The sequence below is a fragment of the Heterocephalus glaber genome, unplaced genomic scaffold (genome assembly GCF_053883595.1).
Source record: "Heterocephalus glaber isolate CG9 unplaced genomic scaffold, H.glaber_assembly_v1.0 deba00001531, whole genome shotgun sequence".
NCBI classification, from domain to species: domain Eukaryota; kingdom Metazoa; phylum Chordata; class Mammalia; order Rodentia; family Bathyergidae; genus Heterocephalus; species Heterocephalus glaber.
In genome coordinates this window covers 13,738,204-13,754,218 of record NW_028258329.1, presented here as the reverse complement: position 1 = coordinate 13,754,218, position 16,015 = coordinate 13,738,204, and the positions used below count along the sequence as shown (strand labels likewise).

The 16,015-nt window shown below is 45.1% G+C and overlaps 1 protein-coding gene and 1 long non-coding RNA gene across 5 annotated transcripts in view; both read left to right on the top strand.

The window, feature by feature from the left end:
• The window catches only part of Slco3a1 (solute carrier organic anion transporter family member 3A1), a 318,089-nt gene that overhangs the window by 108,248 nt on the left and 193,826 nt on the right, over window positions 1-16,015 (top strand). The window lies entirely within an intron of this gene.
• The window catches only part of LOC147824873 (uncharacterized), a 112,639-nt gene that overhangs the window by 48,275 nt on the left and 48,349 nt on the right, over window positions 1-16,015 (top strand). Inside the window, exon 2 of the long non-coding RNA XR_015441726.1 lies at window positions 302-16,015. This exon is cut by the window's right edge and continues 48,349 nt beyond it. This is a non-coding gene — a long non-coding RNA (uncharacterized LOC147824873). The remainder of the gene's footprint in view (window positions 1-301) is intronic.

Genomic DNA, 16,015 nt, shown 5'->3' with positions numbered 1-16,015 from the left:
CCCAGTGTCTGCTATTTTGTTACAGCAATGTGAATGGACCAGAGAAATGTCAATGACTAATCTTGCAGTGCCAGGCACTTAAGTGCTTAAGGTAGTTGCACTTGGCATGCTGTGTAGTCAGAGGCCCAGGTGGGAGTCAAGGGTTCTCCACGAGTTCCTGGTGCATCCTGAATCTTGGGGGTCAGCTGTGGATGAACTGGACCTCCATTCACATTTACACAAAAGAGAACAATGGATACCTTAGGCAGGGAAACTGAGGCAGGGAATACGAATTCTAATCCTTTGCCTTCTCATTCCCCAGAAAAGACATGGCATTGGATCAGGAGGAAATGAGCAAACTCTAGAATTCCCACTGATTCTGGCCACTTCTGGATTGATCTCATCTGAACTTGACAGCAAACCTCCAAGTTCTCATCCTTTCTGCTGGATGAGGAGCAAGCACAGAGAGGTTACCTGAATGATCAGAGGACGCACAACTAGGAAGAGACGGGATACAAGTTCAAGCCTATGTTAACTAAAAATGCCTTTAGATAGTGACTGACCAGTGTAAATAAAGGCTGACCTAGCAAGAAGAATGAGCACTTGGGTTTTGTCTGAGTGTCTACAGTCATGGTGTCTTTGAGTGAAATGAGGAAGTGTTTGCAGGGGACAGTTGTTCTCAGTGTGGGTGACCACACCTCTGAGGACACTTGGTGATGTCCAGATTCATTTCTGGCTGCTGGTTGTCATGGTGGTGTTGGAAGGCAGGGAGTCGCTGTTAGAATCTGATGGGTAGAGGTCACACTCAGGACAGTCACCTACAACAAGGAATTATTTGACCTCTAATGTCAATAATGCCAGGATCCCTGATAACAAGGGAGGCAGAGTCTTAAAGGAAGTATGTTTGTCACCTGTCTGAGGTCAAAGCCCAGAGACCCAGGGTGCTGAAGCCAGGCTCCCAGGGGGCAAACGCAGTGTAATGTTTGCACTGTGCTGCTCAGTTTCATTTCCTGGGCTAACAAATGACAGACCATATCCAGAAACTTCAGTAAAGGTGTTTCCTTATGTCATCTCTCCTGGCTCCAAGTCTACTTTTTCTTTATGAGTTTTCTATATGGAGTAAGATAACTCTGTCTGTGAGCCAGGCCATCAGATAGCAGCTGGCACACACAGGGCACAGTGTCCCTGGGTCCCAGAGGTCAGGCTGGGGGCCAGAGCTGTGTGTGGAAAGACCCACAGGATGTGGGACACCAGAAAGCCAAGTTGCCTTGTGAGAGGTCTGGCTAACCCAATGGCATGAATTGGCTTTGTCATTTCTCCTCGTGGGCTTAGCATCGCGGTGTGTCCTTGGGGACCTTTCGGGGTTTTCAGACATTGATGAGTAGGAATGAGCTGTGTAAATTCCAGGATTGGGAAGAATTTGCCAAGTGCTATGGGGATTGCATCTCAGTCAGGGGTGAGAGGATCTCAGGGAACTTACCAGGGAGCCCAGGACTGGGTGCCTCCTGTGAGTGTCCTCGCTGGGTGCAAAGAGGAGCCCTTCAAAGAGGAGCTGTCCCTGCAGGGAAGCAGAGATGTTTGTTTTCCTGTCTCTGTAGTGGGGTGGAGGTGACCTCTCTCTAGAAGGCGTAGTGAAGCTTTCATGCAAAAGCAAACCAGGCCAGGCACTAGGCACCCTTTACAGAGGACTGGGGCCAGGGAGCCTGGCTGCCTGGATTCTCTGCCTCGTTGCTGTGCAATCTTGGGAAATTAACTTCCTTTCTCTGTTCCCCAGTTTGCTATTTGTGAAATGAGTGGAGTAAGTGTTCCTGAATCATCGGATGATTTATGAGTTTAAATGATTCACTGCCAATAAAGTGCCTGGAGTTGTGCCTGGAATAAAGTAAATCCTCTGCATTAGCTAGTGTTAGTCTCTTTTTACCTTTTAAGGGAGGCAGTAGAAAAGAACTGTAAGAGACAGCATCATGTTCTAGGGCCCAGCCGTCAACTGCAGCCAGCACTGCTGCAATTGGCTGGGTGTGTGTGCATTTATTTGTACTCGGATTTCAGTGCTTTTATGTGGGGCTGGCACTATCCAGGCTGTCTTCTGCAACACCCTCTTCCCCTAAGCCTGTCCTGCATCACATGTTCAGTGTCCCTTGATCTCGGCTGTCGGGAAACAAGCACAGGAAGTTGTGGTGAGCAGAATGAGGAGAGAGAGGAGAGACTATTTGTAGGATTAGCCACAAACTGAGCCAGTTGTCACCCTGCATGTTTGGGTGTGTGCTTGTTTTTAAAGCAGCTGTGTATTTTCAAATGCTGGATTCAGTCTAGGAGTGTGCTGATGATCGGTTGCTATGGCAACAGGTTTAAGGTCAGGAGGGCACCCTGCAACCTGAGTGACTCCAGGTGGGGCTGTAGGATTGGCCAGTCCAGCCCTCCCTGCAGCCCCTGAGACCTCGCCTCTGTGGAGCTAGCACTGCCGCCTCCTTCCTTTGCCCTTAGCCACCTTTTCCACATCACCGGCACCTTGCCCATTCTACCCCACCCAGCCAGGGGCGCCCATGCAGGTGGATCAGCCCCTTCCATGGCACACAGCAGCCAGAAGGACTTTGGAAATGGAGGAGTGAGCGAGGGATGTCCCCTGGGGCCTGAGGCAGAAGACCTAGCTGGCATGTGCCCTTAGGCAAGCCACTGAGCCAGGCAGCCGTCTTCCTGGTCTGTGACAGCCGAGCACTGTACCGTGCAGCACCTCCAGGACTGCACGTTACCAGAGAGAAGCGGTGTATAGGGAGGTGCCTTTTTGTTTCATTTATTAAATTTTGGGTATTCTGTGCATGATGGGCTTTCAGAATAATTAGGGATGTTGGGTTATTTCTCAAAGTGTGACCATGCAGCCAGAGCCTGGGAAGGAAGTAGGGATGGGGTGCATGTTGTGATAAGGCTCCCAGATAGCACCCGGCAGGGAACTAACTCTGCACACAGCGTTTCATGCTCAAGATGACTCAGTTTTGTCCTAAAAGTAGGGACGGAGTGATGTTCTACCTTGGGGCTGCTATCTGAGGAGTTGGGAGCCAGGGTGGAAGGTCCTCAGACTCACAGGAACTCTTCTGCACCTCACTTGGAATGGCACTTTCCCCAGAGAGGAGGTGGGTACATTCTGGCCTCAAGGCATTGTCTTGAGGGTCCTCTGATGCCAACTGTCACTTCACAGGAAGAAGACACCATGGTACTTCCTTAGCCTTTCCTGTTGCTCACTCCCAGGAGGGGAAGCTCCACCCTGAGAGGGAATCTGAACCCTTGTTCTTCCACATTTTGCCTGATGGGGGCCCAAGCTACTTTGACTCCAGTTCGTTAGGCTGAAAAATAGAACTGCAGCCGGCGCCCACCTCAGGGGCTGTCAGGAGGAGCCTGTGTTCTCCCACTCAGAACACTGAGCACCTAGCAAATGTTAGACCTCATGAATAAAAATAATTATGTATCTGTTATTATCTTTAGCCACTTCTGGACTGTAGCTCTTTTAGACATAGAAATATGAAGACACATGATATGAGTCACAAGTTGGAGCCCAAAATTGTCCATCTTCTCCATTTTTAAAAAGTAAAGTAGCCACATTATAAATAAAATGGGTGAAATTAATTTTAATAGAATACTGTGTTTAAATCAAAAGATAAAATAGTTCAACACATGATTTTCAAAAGGTATTTAGTATTTTACTTTTTCGGTACTGATTCCTTAAAACTTTGTCATTGTACATCTCAGGTTGGGTCAGCTACATTTCCTTTGCCCAGTAGTCACAGGCAGATGCTACCATACTGTACAGCACAGGGTCACCTTATACACCAGTTGCTTCCAATTGGGGCAGTCCAGTTTGTCTGATGTGTTTACTACTTGAGAGAGTTGTAAGGTCAGCTTCTCACTGTCATTTCTGGGGAAGTTGGCTCTGCCCTCCCTGAGTTGAGATCACCTCATCTTCCTGGCAGAACCAAGAGACTTACTTGCTTGTTTTAAGTGCACTTCACGTATTTCTAAAAAGATGACTTTCCAGAAAGCGAAATTTGTTATGTTCTGGCTTTTGAGAGGTGAAATATAAATAAATTTCATAATTTATCCAGAAAAAATTAGAGGAGCCCTAGCCAGCTGCACAGGGCTGCAATAAAGTTTACTTTATTGTGCAAAAAAAATTTAAAAATTCTGGCTTGCAGACTTTTGCTTAGTGTGTTCTGCCTTTTGAATGATCTCAGCTCCAACTTCTTTTTCTGGATAATTCCTGTTCATCCTTCATAGCATCCTTCCTGTTCATCCTGCCATTAGATACCCCAAGAAGGGCTTCCTGACCCCATAGTCTAGGGTAGGACCCTGTCTTTCCATAGCTCCTGACCACTGCCATGGACCCTGGTGAATATGGATAAATTAGAGAAACAGTGAAAGAGAAGGCTTGAAATTGAACAGTTCCCTAGGGTCATGTTGTAGGATTACTCTTGTTCTATTGACGTAATCCTCAGATAATGAAGTTTAAGGAAACTGTACATGATTCATCCTACTCTGGGTAGGCTCACCATGACTGTGGGAGGTTGTAAGAGGACTCCAGAGGAACATTGGTAGACACTTGTCAGTAAGTTTTCTGTCTCCTCTGGATCTGAGGATCACCAGTGTGTGAGTGTGTTTGGCTGTCCATAACTAGCAGTGGTATTTTAGTCTGTTTATACCTTAATAGCATTGTATATCCATGTGATTTTAGACATACTTATCTTTAGGTGCAACTGATCATAGGATTTGGCAGAGTGGACTCAAAATTTAGGAAGAATCAGGGGGAGAAGGAAGGGAAAAGTAAAAAAAGAGAAAGAGAATAGAAGGAAAAAATGGAAACAAGTCTTTTGTAAATGAGGGGGGGGAAGAGGAGGGAAGGAGAGGGGAATGGAAAAAAGTAAGATGTATAATGTACAGGTACAAATTCTCTATGATGAATATTATTATGAGTATCTAAAATATACCAATGAAATTTAACAAAACAAAATTTCTGATAAAAAATAAATTCACATCAATTGGTTTTACAGTGGAACAATGAAAATGAGATGGGGAAACATAAGGAAATGCTGTTTTTTAACTTTTAATTTTCATTTATTTTTGTGATGGGGCCATCAACTCGGGGCCTCACACAGTCTGGGTAAGCGCCCTACCACTTAGCTGTATCATGGCCCCAGAAATACTATTTTTATTCTTAATGGTAGCAGATGTAGGAATATAAATGATTAGAATGGAAGATCAGCACCTTCGGGACAACTGTCCTGGACCTGAATCTCTGGTGGCTCTAAAATCTTCATTTGACAGGAGCTAAGCTGGATGTGTCCGTTATCTGCAGCTGGACATAGATACTGCCTAGTGATGTGACTGTAATAAGTAGGTAAAAAGGAGATAGCACAGCTAGCAACTTAAATCTGTTCATTGTCACTTGGAAGAATTTGTTTTTTTATTTTTTGAGTATTCATTTATAGTTGTGTTAAGTAATGTTTTGCTCTTTTTTAAAAATCTAACTGGTCAGGGGCTGATAAAAGAATGTTAAATTACCTGTATAATGTTTCCCTCGTCAGTTTCTCTTCTAGTGTTACTTGCTATTTTTTTTAATAAAATAGTCATTCTGTAAAGTGTATCTTAAAAAATTTAAAACGGCCTTGTTTTTTCCCATTAACTTTTTTTAAACTGAAAGTCAGATTATTTACTTACATGCAAAATGTATCTTTGTGAGTATGTGAGTTGCTGAGCTTTGATAAATGGTGTATAGCTGTGTGGACACCAGAATAGGAAGTTGTTGAATTGGTATAAAGCTACAGTTATGCAAGTGAAGTGGTTCCAGAGGTCTGTTGTACGATACAGAGTTTGTAGTATCAAAAATACTACAGTATTTGTAGTATCAAAAATACTACATTATGTACTTAAAAATGTGTTAAGAGAGTAGATATCATGTTAAGTGTTCTTAAACACAATTTAAAACAAAACAAAAGACAAGGAAACTTCTGGAGGTATGTGTTAACTGTGATGATGGATTCACAGGTGTCTTTGTTCAGACTCATTGCGTTCTATGGATTAAATGTGTGCAGGATTCTAGGTGGCTGAGGCAGATGAATCCCAAATTCAGTCTCAGCTTGGGCAACTTAGAAACTTAGTGAGACCCTAACTCAAAATTTAAAAAAAGGACAATAGCTCAGTTGAAGGACCTAGGTTCAATCCCTAGTACTTTACCAAAAATTAAATTCCTAAATAAACACACACATGTAGGATTCCTGTGTGTCAATTATGCCTCAGAAAATCTGTTTTAAAAGAGATACAGGACTGCTCCATCTCCTCAAGAAGTCCCCTTGCTCTCCGTCTCAGTCCGACCCCTGTTCCGTGTCCATTTCTGGTAGCCACTGATCTGATTTCCATCCCTGTAGACTAGGCTTTCATGAAATGTCTTGTACATGGAATCTCAGTTACGGAGCATTTATGTCTGGCTCTTTCCCTCTGCGCAGCCTGGTGAGGCGCCATGTTGGAGCACTGGTCCGCCATTGGTCCTTCCTTTCTCTTCCACTGTGAGGATGGACCACGATTTGTTCACCCACTTAGCACCCAATGGACACTGGGTACTTTCCAGTTTTTGATTATTATGAGCAATACAATTACGAGTCATTATGCTCAGCCTTTATGCTCAGCTCTTTATCTGTGTCTCTCAGGTAAATAACAAGGACTTAATATAATACAGTATTAATTAGTACTTTTTAATGGGAATTTGATTTTGGCTCATTATAATATTATTTTTCTCCTTTTATCGATGTTGCCTACAGTTCTCTGTCCATTTTTTATTTCTGTGCTTCTTATCCTTTATAGCTATTTTTTATGAACTTTTTCAAGGAACGTGTAACTAAACTGTGGTTTATTCATATTGTTTTAACCCATTCTGGATTTTTGGATTTTAGTCAAATTTCTAACTTGGGTCTTAATTTTTTCTTATATTTGGAATTTTATGTTTTGTGTTTTCTTGCTGTTGACATGTTGTCGTCCCTTATATTAATTATACTATGACTTAAAAGAGATAACAATGCTAATGCTACTTTACATTAGGTTTCAAACCTATATTTCTCTGGTTATTAGACATGAACAAAAGAGACCGCAAGTTCTTACTCCTCATTTACGAAATAAACTCATTGTGCTTTTTCCCTTCTGCTCCCTGTTCCTTGCCAGTTTCCAGTCATGAAGATATTCTAAGGTTATAGAGCCTGCAACTCATGCCAACTGTTATTATATGCTTCTTCCCGTAAATATTTCTTCAAGTATAGTTTTTGGCTTTTCCATTCAACATTGAGTGATAATCTGAGCATCTATTTGTGTTTATTTCTTAAATTCTGACGACGACGTCATTGTTCTCTGCCTTCCTAGGACAGGGCTTTGCTCATTTCCAAGTTGTGGAACTCAGCAGTCAGATACCTGGTGTACATCTTGGGAAGGCTGTGGCAATAGTGAGACAAATGAGACATTTTCTGGATCCTTCAGTGTCTGAGAAGGTTTTGTGAATAATAAGCTGCCTGGGTGGAAGACGTCATTGCCAGAGACCGATGCAGCGTGTGACCAGGGGGCACAGTGGTCGGCCTGACCTCAGTTCCCTGGGGTGCAGGTAACACGCTCTGGATGGTTTCTCTGGCCCTGAGTAAGTCTAGGTGTGAGTGCACCTTCCTCTCTCTCCCCAGGAAATCGGTGATCCACCTGTGGGGACTTTCTGTCCCCTGGGCGCTCCATGTGCTTCACCTCCCTCCCTGGAATCTTCAGCTCTTCCCTGGCTCGGCTACCTCAGGCCACATCAGCCAAGAACCTTCCTCCCACCTTCTCGGTCCTCTCCTTTGCCTTTCTAGTCTGCCATCTGTTCCTCTGTCCCTGCTGCTCTGCCCATGTATGCCTGGCTCACCTTCAGCATGACAGTGTTCTCACGGTGTCACGGTGTCCTGGTGGCCCCTGGACCCACCGGGCCCTCCCTAACCCTTCTGGAGCTTTACCAGTTGGTGACAGTATTCAGGGCTGTGACCCCCACTCTGAAATCCTCCCCCCTCTTGGCTGCTCTGATGTCATTGTCTCCTCTTTTCCTCTCTGTTTGCTTTCCAGCCATTTCCTCCAAGTCTTTCTCCAGAGCTCGTCTTCCTTGGACCTCAGTGGTATTATCGTTACACCCTCCTCACCCTTCCCTCTTTCTGTTGGCCTCTGTTGTTCCCTTTGCTTTAGTTAACACACTCATTCACGTCTGGCTTCTGAGGAACCTGCCATGTCCTTCATAGCTCCCCTAACTTAGATCTTCTGTGTACATCTTTACCCCTCTACTCTTGGCATTTTATCCTCCTGAAACTGGCATTTTAGTTGTGCCCGCCTCGGAGGTTTGTTGGAAAATGAGCGAGGGCACAAAAAGCATTTCAAGCAATGCCTGGCACAAAGTAAGTGTTCAACAAAACCTCACTGTTACTGTCACTGCTATTGGTGTGACTAATATGTTTCTGCTTTACCAAATTGGAACTCTTGGGAGCATGAACCATATCTTGCTACTTTCTCTAACATCCCCACCCCCATCAGAGTGTGTCTGAAGTATAACTGAAGCTTAAAATACTTGTTAAAAATTAACTAGTAAGACAAGGAATATAGCTGGTGTGGAGCATGCACTTAGCCTGAGTGATGCCCAAGTTTTGATCTCCACCAAAAAAAACCCCCAAAAGCCAACTAAATTAACAATTGGTGAATATGTTCCCCAAAATACTGAAAACAGGTGTTTGAACAAAAACCATAGATGAGTGTTCCTAACACTGTCGATATTAGCTAAAAGGTGGAAAGAACTGAGATGTCCATCAGCTGAAGGGTGTATAGACAATTTCTGTATCCATACAGTGGCATCTTCACCTAACTGTGTGTTGTTTAGTCACAAAAGCCCACATATTATATGCTATTTATATGAGATGTCCAGGAAGGCAAGTCCATCGGGACATAAAGCAGATCAGTGGTTGTCAAGGAATGGAAAGAGGGGGACGAGGGAGTGACTGCTTCATGGATGTGGGGTTTTCTTATTGAGGAGATGACACTGTTCTGGAAATGGATACTGGTAATAGACAACGTAGTGAATGTAGTAAGAGTTACTAGGTACATTTTTATGTGTATTTTACCAGATTTTAAAATGAATAAATGACTAGATAGATGGTTTCATGCAGAAGCACTGCCTTGAGTGATCTGCCAGTCAAACGAAACCATCCATCCATTCCTGGCTGCACCACACGCAGGTGGAGACATGCTTCTGTTCACCTGCATTACAATCACCCAAGAACTTCATTCAGTCCCAAGTGGCTGGCCACCCTAGCCATGTGCTAGTGCCTTGTGGAGAGAAGGGAAGGAGCTAAGAACACTGGCTCATTCCATGTGGTTTGGAATGTGCTTAGAGTGGCATCTTTTTTTTTTTTTTTGGTACCGGGGATTGAACTCGGGTCCTTGCGCTTGTGCAGCAGGCAGCGAAACCACTGAGCTAAATCCCTGGCCCAGAGTAGTGTCTTCTCCCAGCCCTCGATGAAGCTGGTTAGCTCAGTAGGCTGCTGGACCTTAGCAAGGAAAATATAGAACGTACCCTAGGGAAACAGTCCTAAGACATCTCAGCAAAGAAGGATCAGTGAGCAGTCTCTGCAAGCAAACCTTCTTATAAATATTTTTCAGTGGGAGAGGTTAAAATTTTACCTCCTCCGTGGAGACACAGACTGTGGCTGTCTTGCTCCTTGCTGTCTCCCTGGACCTCCTGTGCGACCAGGCACCAGTGGGCACTCAGGAAGCACTGGTATTGATCAGATACTGGTATTAAAGTATGGAATCAGATACTAAGCCAGATAATTTCCTAACAACTACTACCTTGTGCTTCTTGCTTCTGCTTCCCATTTCTGACTTTTTAGATTTCTTGCCAAGACTAGAAAGCATGTGCTTGGAAGTCATTTCTCAAAGATGAATCCCTAGACCCATTTCCTGAAGGATTTACTCAACTAAAAGTGATAGACAGTCCTGTGACCCTTCAGTCATCCCATTACTGTTTTATTTCTGATTCAAATTCTGTATTTCTGGTTCTTTAATTCCTTCTGTCCTTGGTGAACTGAGTAAGCTCTTTGATTCTTTAGTGAAAATGGTACTGTGCCTAAGTGTCCAGCATCCACACGAGAAGAAAGCTTTCTGTGAACATGAGGCCTTGTAGAATGAAAGCCAGTGCTCAATTACCCAAGCCAGCCGCTCATCTAAGCTCTGGCCTGCACTGCAAAAAAGGAGCAAAGGACTTAGGTGTCAGTTACAGCGTTAGTATCTGTTCTGCATTCAGGGCTCAGAATACGAATATGTTAGCTTTTCCCTTTCAGTAGAAAGTGCTTTTCCTTTCTGTTCCCACTGTAAATTGTATGTGCTTTAGAATTTTCCCGTTGGAGTTGACTCCATAATTACCCAGATCTGCCTGGGATGGTATATACTGATATTCTAGGTTCACAGAAGACAACAAGCTCTCAGAAATTATGGAAGGGTTCGTATATGAAAACTACTCTCAGGAACAGGGATCTCCTGGGATTCCCATCTGTCATCATCACCTGGTCTTGGCTTCAGCACATTATGACTCATGGACCAAGTCCTATTGACTCTTCTGGCTCGTTGCTGACCTCTGCTTTAGTTCAGCATTTCAAATAGACTTCTGCCCTCATCTCCCCCAGCTAGGCTTGTGTGATGTCATTGCTTCCCAACTTTGGTTTTCCATCCTGAATTCTCATCACCTGGGCCGACTACCACTTATGACTTCAGACCTGCTATTTAATTTCTCTGAAATACAGGCACCTCATCACCAAAAAGAAGATGTAAGATAGACTTCAGTGTGCAGTGTTTTATCAAATGAGTTCACATGTGTAAACCACCTAGCATAATATCTGGCAGCTAGCAGACCCTAATTTGTATTGCACTTCCTTCTTTCTATTTCTTCCTCTAAAGAATAAGACCATTCATCTGTGGAAAAAAAATGATGACGCGTTAGTGCTACTATGGTATAATAGTAAATAACGTATGTGATCAGGCATTCTGGGTTTAAATCTCTGCAACTTACTGGCTATGTGACCTTGAGCAAGATGCTTAATTCCATTAAACCTCTAAAATCAGGGATAATTATAACATCTATTCTTCTAGTAACTACTGTCATCATTCAAAGTGATGCATGTCAAATGTATAGCACAGTGCCTTGCACCCAGTATGTACTAATTAAATAATGGTAGGTATTATTTTCCTCATTGGTGTTAGCACTATTAATTTCTCAGGTGCAAACTACTGGAGAGCATCATAGCATTCTCTAGCTCTACCCACACTGGCCAATATCAACTTCCCAGTCCGCTGAGCCTCTACACAAAGTGCAGCAAATGTGTCTTCCTGGGAAAATAAATTCAGAGTTTTGCCTTCCACATGGGATGCTCCAAAGACATTACAGAAGGGAAAGCAACAGAGAGGCCAGATTTGCACATTTCCTTAGGCCTCCTGCTGAGTTCCTTCATCGTGGCTGCATGTTCAGCCTTTCTCTCAGCCTTAGCTGTCTCTGCGAGGCTGTGGCTCTATTCCCAGTTCTCTGCTGGGATAGAGAGCGGATCTACTGGTCAGGTAGAGCTGTTCAAGGGACAGTCATTCATCCATTTGTGGATTCACTGAATAGTCATTCTGCTGGCCTGGGCACAAGACAGCAAGGAAAATTAGTCCCTAGCCCTGCCATCATGGGACTCATTGTCTGGGATGATGATGATGATGATGATGATGATGATGTATTACAGAGGCAAGAGCTTCGGGTCTGGGAAACCTGAGAGATTTACAGTAATCCAAGCACAAAGAGGAGAATGGATGGATAGGGTGATGCGGGCAGTGCTGCTAACCTGAGCAGGAAGAAGCCTCTAAGAACTTTCTGAGCTCATTCTTACTTAAATGGGTTCTTTCTGCATATCCCTACTGGACTAGAAACCCTTTTTACTTCTGGGATCATTCACCAGAGGGCTGACCCTGACTGGCTTTGCAGCTTTCTCCCTCAAGCCCTGCAGCTATTGTTATGCACAGAGCTGTTAGCTCCTCCCCTGGTGCCCCGGCCCTCCCTCCACAAACCCAGCCCCAGGCACTACCACTGTCAGTTTGCACACAAGCTGAGCAGTGGGAGTTGGCTTATTTTCCCAGGCCTGGGAAGGATGAGCGTCATGGTGACCCTAAAGGAGGCTCCTCCCTTGCCCTTGGGTCCAGGTGGCCATAACTCATGTTCAGAAGGGACATGACCCCCTGGGGAACAGCAGGTCCCACTGGAGAGGGAGTGTCTGGCAGCTGTGGCTGTTTTCTCAGGCACTGGCCTGGGAGAGCCGAAAATAGATGGCTCTGGGACTGGGAGGTCCAGGAAGTGGTGGCCTGCCACTTCGGGAGAGTGAGCCACATCCCTCAGAGAGACAGGCAGCCAGGGTAGGGACCAGCACAGAGCTGGCCTGGCATGGGATGACTGATGCCTGCCCTCCTAGCTGCCAGGGTTCCTGTCCCACCAGTCAGGCCCTCCTTCTTCCCCTAGCTCAGGCTTCCCATCCCTCACTATCTTTTTCTGCATAGCTCATCTCTGAGCACACTGCTTCCTACTCAGGAAGTACTGTGGGGCCCCATCACCGGGCAGAGGAGGGCTGAACCCCGCCTGTGAGGCCCTGTGGAGTCCACATGGGCCTTCCCTCTTTTGGCCTTGCCATTCTCTCATGCCCCGTGGGCTCCAGCCAAGCCAGGCTCCTCCTTGACATTTCTCTCAAATTCTCCATGTTGCTTTACTGCCTGGCCCTTTTCCTCTGGCTTTTCCTGCCTTGTGGAATGCCTCCTATGTGTGGACATTCTATAGGTTCTTCCTGGCCAACACATACAGTAGATGGGCTCAGAAGTTACCATCCAAACTGGAGCTCTCTTGGAACAAGTTCCACAAAATGAAACTGCCTGGGACCATGAGATCATGAGATCATGCAGTCACCCTGTCTGAAAAGCTTTTATGAAAAGGACTAGATCCTTCCCTTCTCTGGCTTCATCAGTGCTTTCTTGAAGTTGGATCCCGCTCTGCCACAGGGCAGGGACATCATTTCATTCCTACCCTGGAGTCTAAGCTCCCTGAGGTCAGAGATGTTGCCCCGAAACTCTCAGCCTGCACAGCCTATTGCCTGAAGGTGGTGCTCATTGGTATTCACAGCAGCTGCCTTTGTTTGAGCATGCTTTGCTGCTGTGTGCCAGGTCCTGGGCAGCATGCTGCACACACACCCCTCTGCACCCAGTGCCACCCAGGTGAGTTATGCCCATCAGCACAGGAGAGGGTTGTGCTTGTGTCTCAAAGGCCTTGGCATGTGAGGCACAGTCCTGTTTGCACCAGCAAGCCAGACTGTCCACACCTCAGGCTGCTGCCACAAGAGTCTCTGCCAAGGCTGGAGCTGGAGTGGTCCACAGTTGCCAGGGAGAGACCCCTGTGGGGTCATGTCATCCACTCATTCCTGTAGACGGGAATCTACAGCTTGATGGCTGCTTCTGCATTGAGTCAGAATAGATCACATAGCAATCAGAACGAGGTCTTCGCTTTAAAACCACTTACCCCACACAGGAGTGCCCATTGCAATGACAAGTTCACAGTCTAGCTCCCCCTTGGGGAAAGCCTGTTACAGAAATAGTCTCAGATGAGACACTTTTCTGTAAGAGCCCTGTTGAAGTTCCTGTCAGGGTTCATAAGATTAATCCTGCCTACAGCAGTGCTTTTCAAACTCCTTTTCTTCTTTTGCTAGAGAATCTATGGTTCAAACAAAATCGTAGGTGGATGTCCAAACTGAAAATTGATCAGCTGGAGCTGTTCTGGGGGAAGTGGGTGCTGGGGCATGAAGCTCTGTGCCCTCACCACCTGGCGCCTCTGCAGTCTCTAAGAAAACAGCTTAGTAAGGAAGGTATGTGTCCTGGGGTCCCAATGGTTTGGATGACTAATGGTGAAGCAAGGCATCCAGTGACAGGAAGATAGGTATCACCCACAGTACTGCAAGCAGGGATCAAATGATGCTGGAGGGTGGGTGTGGCCTCCCCTGGCCACTGGGCTGGATCACTCCAAGCCCAGCTCTCTGCACTGTGCCTAAAGAGGGCCCCAAGACTGCTCCACTGGTGGCTCACCTATGCCAGCCCCAGCCCAGACTCCCAGGAGCTGGGGATCTGCCCCTTCACAGAACAGCAGCCCTTGCATGGAACTGTGAACACAGCAGCAAGACACTGGTGCCACCCAAAATAGACTGTCCCCCTCATGTGTCTCCTGGACTTACTCATATTTAATCCGGGAAGGAGGTTGGTCAGGACCAGCAGTCACATTTTAGCAAATGTTGTTTTACAAGACGCACTCAACGTTTTGCTGTAGCAATCAATAATAACCAAGTGTGCCAGGATGGGGTCCACATGTCATCTCTCCTCATCCCATTGGACCACCATCCCCATTTGTAACCACCTGGTTAAGAATTTTAATTGTGGCTGGCAGCATTTCTTCAGTATACTAGAGGCTCTTTATTTCCAGAGAGCATCTCTCTGGCTTCCCTTCTTGAGAGAAGCCAGGCCTGTACCTTTCATCACCTTTGTGTGGCCTGATGGGAAAGCTTCCCACCTGAGCCAGCCTGGAAGGCTTCTCCCCAGCTCCAACTTAATCTTTAATTGACTCTCCCGGATGGATTGTGAACTGAAACCCATCAGAAGGGAAAGCACAATTTCCCCAGAGTCCCCAGCTTTCTTGTAAAATTAAATTACTTATTTCCTTCTTAGGGCAGGAAAGGCACATGTCTGGCTGTGGCCTGGAGAAGCTGTAGAAACTGGATCTCTATGAAAGTCAAGGTTTCAAATTTGTGACAAAAAGCAGTAAAATAATGTTGATGGGGTAAGCATGAGATCAACATGGAATTTGCCACACAGCGGAAATGGGCTGGGGGAATTGGAATTCATGAACATGTGTACAGATCCCTGATTTTGTATGTCCAATTATATGATAGTCAACCCGGGTCACATCCCTAAACTGTAAGGTTGTTCTCATCGGTCTACACTGCCATGTGTCACACGAACAAAATCTGTCTATGGTAATGAGGCTAATCAGTCAAAGAAGAAAATCAAGGTGGGTTCTTTGCAAGAGTAGGTGTCACTGCTGGTCACAAGTTTTCCAGTCTAGCTGCTGCACCTCCGCCTCACTCCCAACCAAACAAGAGTCCTGTTTATCCAGACAGGGAGAAAGAGGGACCAGATCAGATTTGCACTGGGTCATTCCCACTGAGGGGAGGGCTTTGTACCTTCCTTTTTAATTGCTTGTCTGGCCTAGACATGAGTTACAGGGTTCACGTCTTTGTTGTTGGTCTTTTTCAAGAGGCCGTGGTGGGAACTCAGCACTGCGACATAAATCCTCTTTCAGACTATTTCTGAATCTTCAAAGGGAGATAAAGTTAAATTTAACCTGCCTCTCCAGCTGTAAAGGGATCACCTATCTTCCTGCCTTTTCACAAGTAAAGAAAAACAAAAATTTGAAGCAGATTTCCTGGATGGTTCAACTGTCCTTCTTATTGGAGATTTACAAATAATTCTAGAAGTTGAGGCTGTCTGCAGTCTGCATGCCTCTGAGCCTTACCCTGAGGCAAGATGGTATATTTATGTGTGTGCATCTAGATGAGGGTTTCCAAAAATTTTTGCTTAAAATCCCACCAGTAAAAATATTGACAAGTGCCAATAAAATTTTATATTTATGTATAAATTTTTTATTTGTACTCATGGCTTATGTAGAGTACATGGTATAAAACCAAACACATGTACATAGAGATGAAGATGAAATGGAGTATTATACTATCATCAGATGACGTCTCAAGATGTAAACATATAGAGTGACATTTACTGTTAATGATGTTGAATAAAATTCCTTATTTAAAATTATTTCTATCTGCTGAATTGTATCATTTTTTAACTTTGTCCTTCAGCTGACAAAGTTAGGAGAGTGAGAAACCCTGCTATTTTTTGG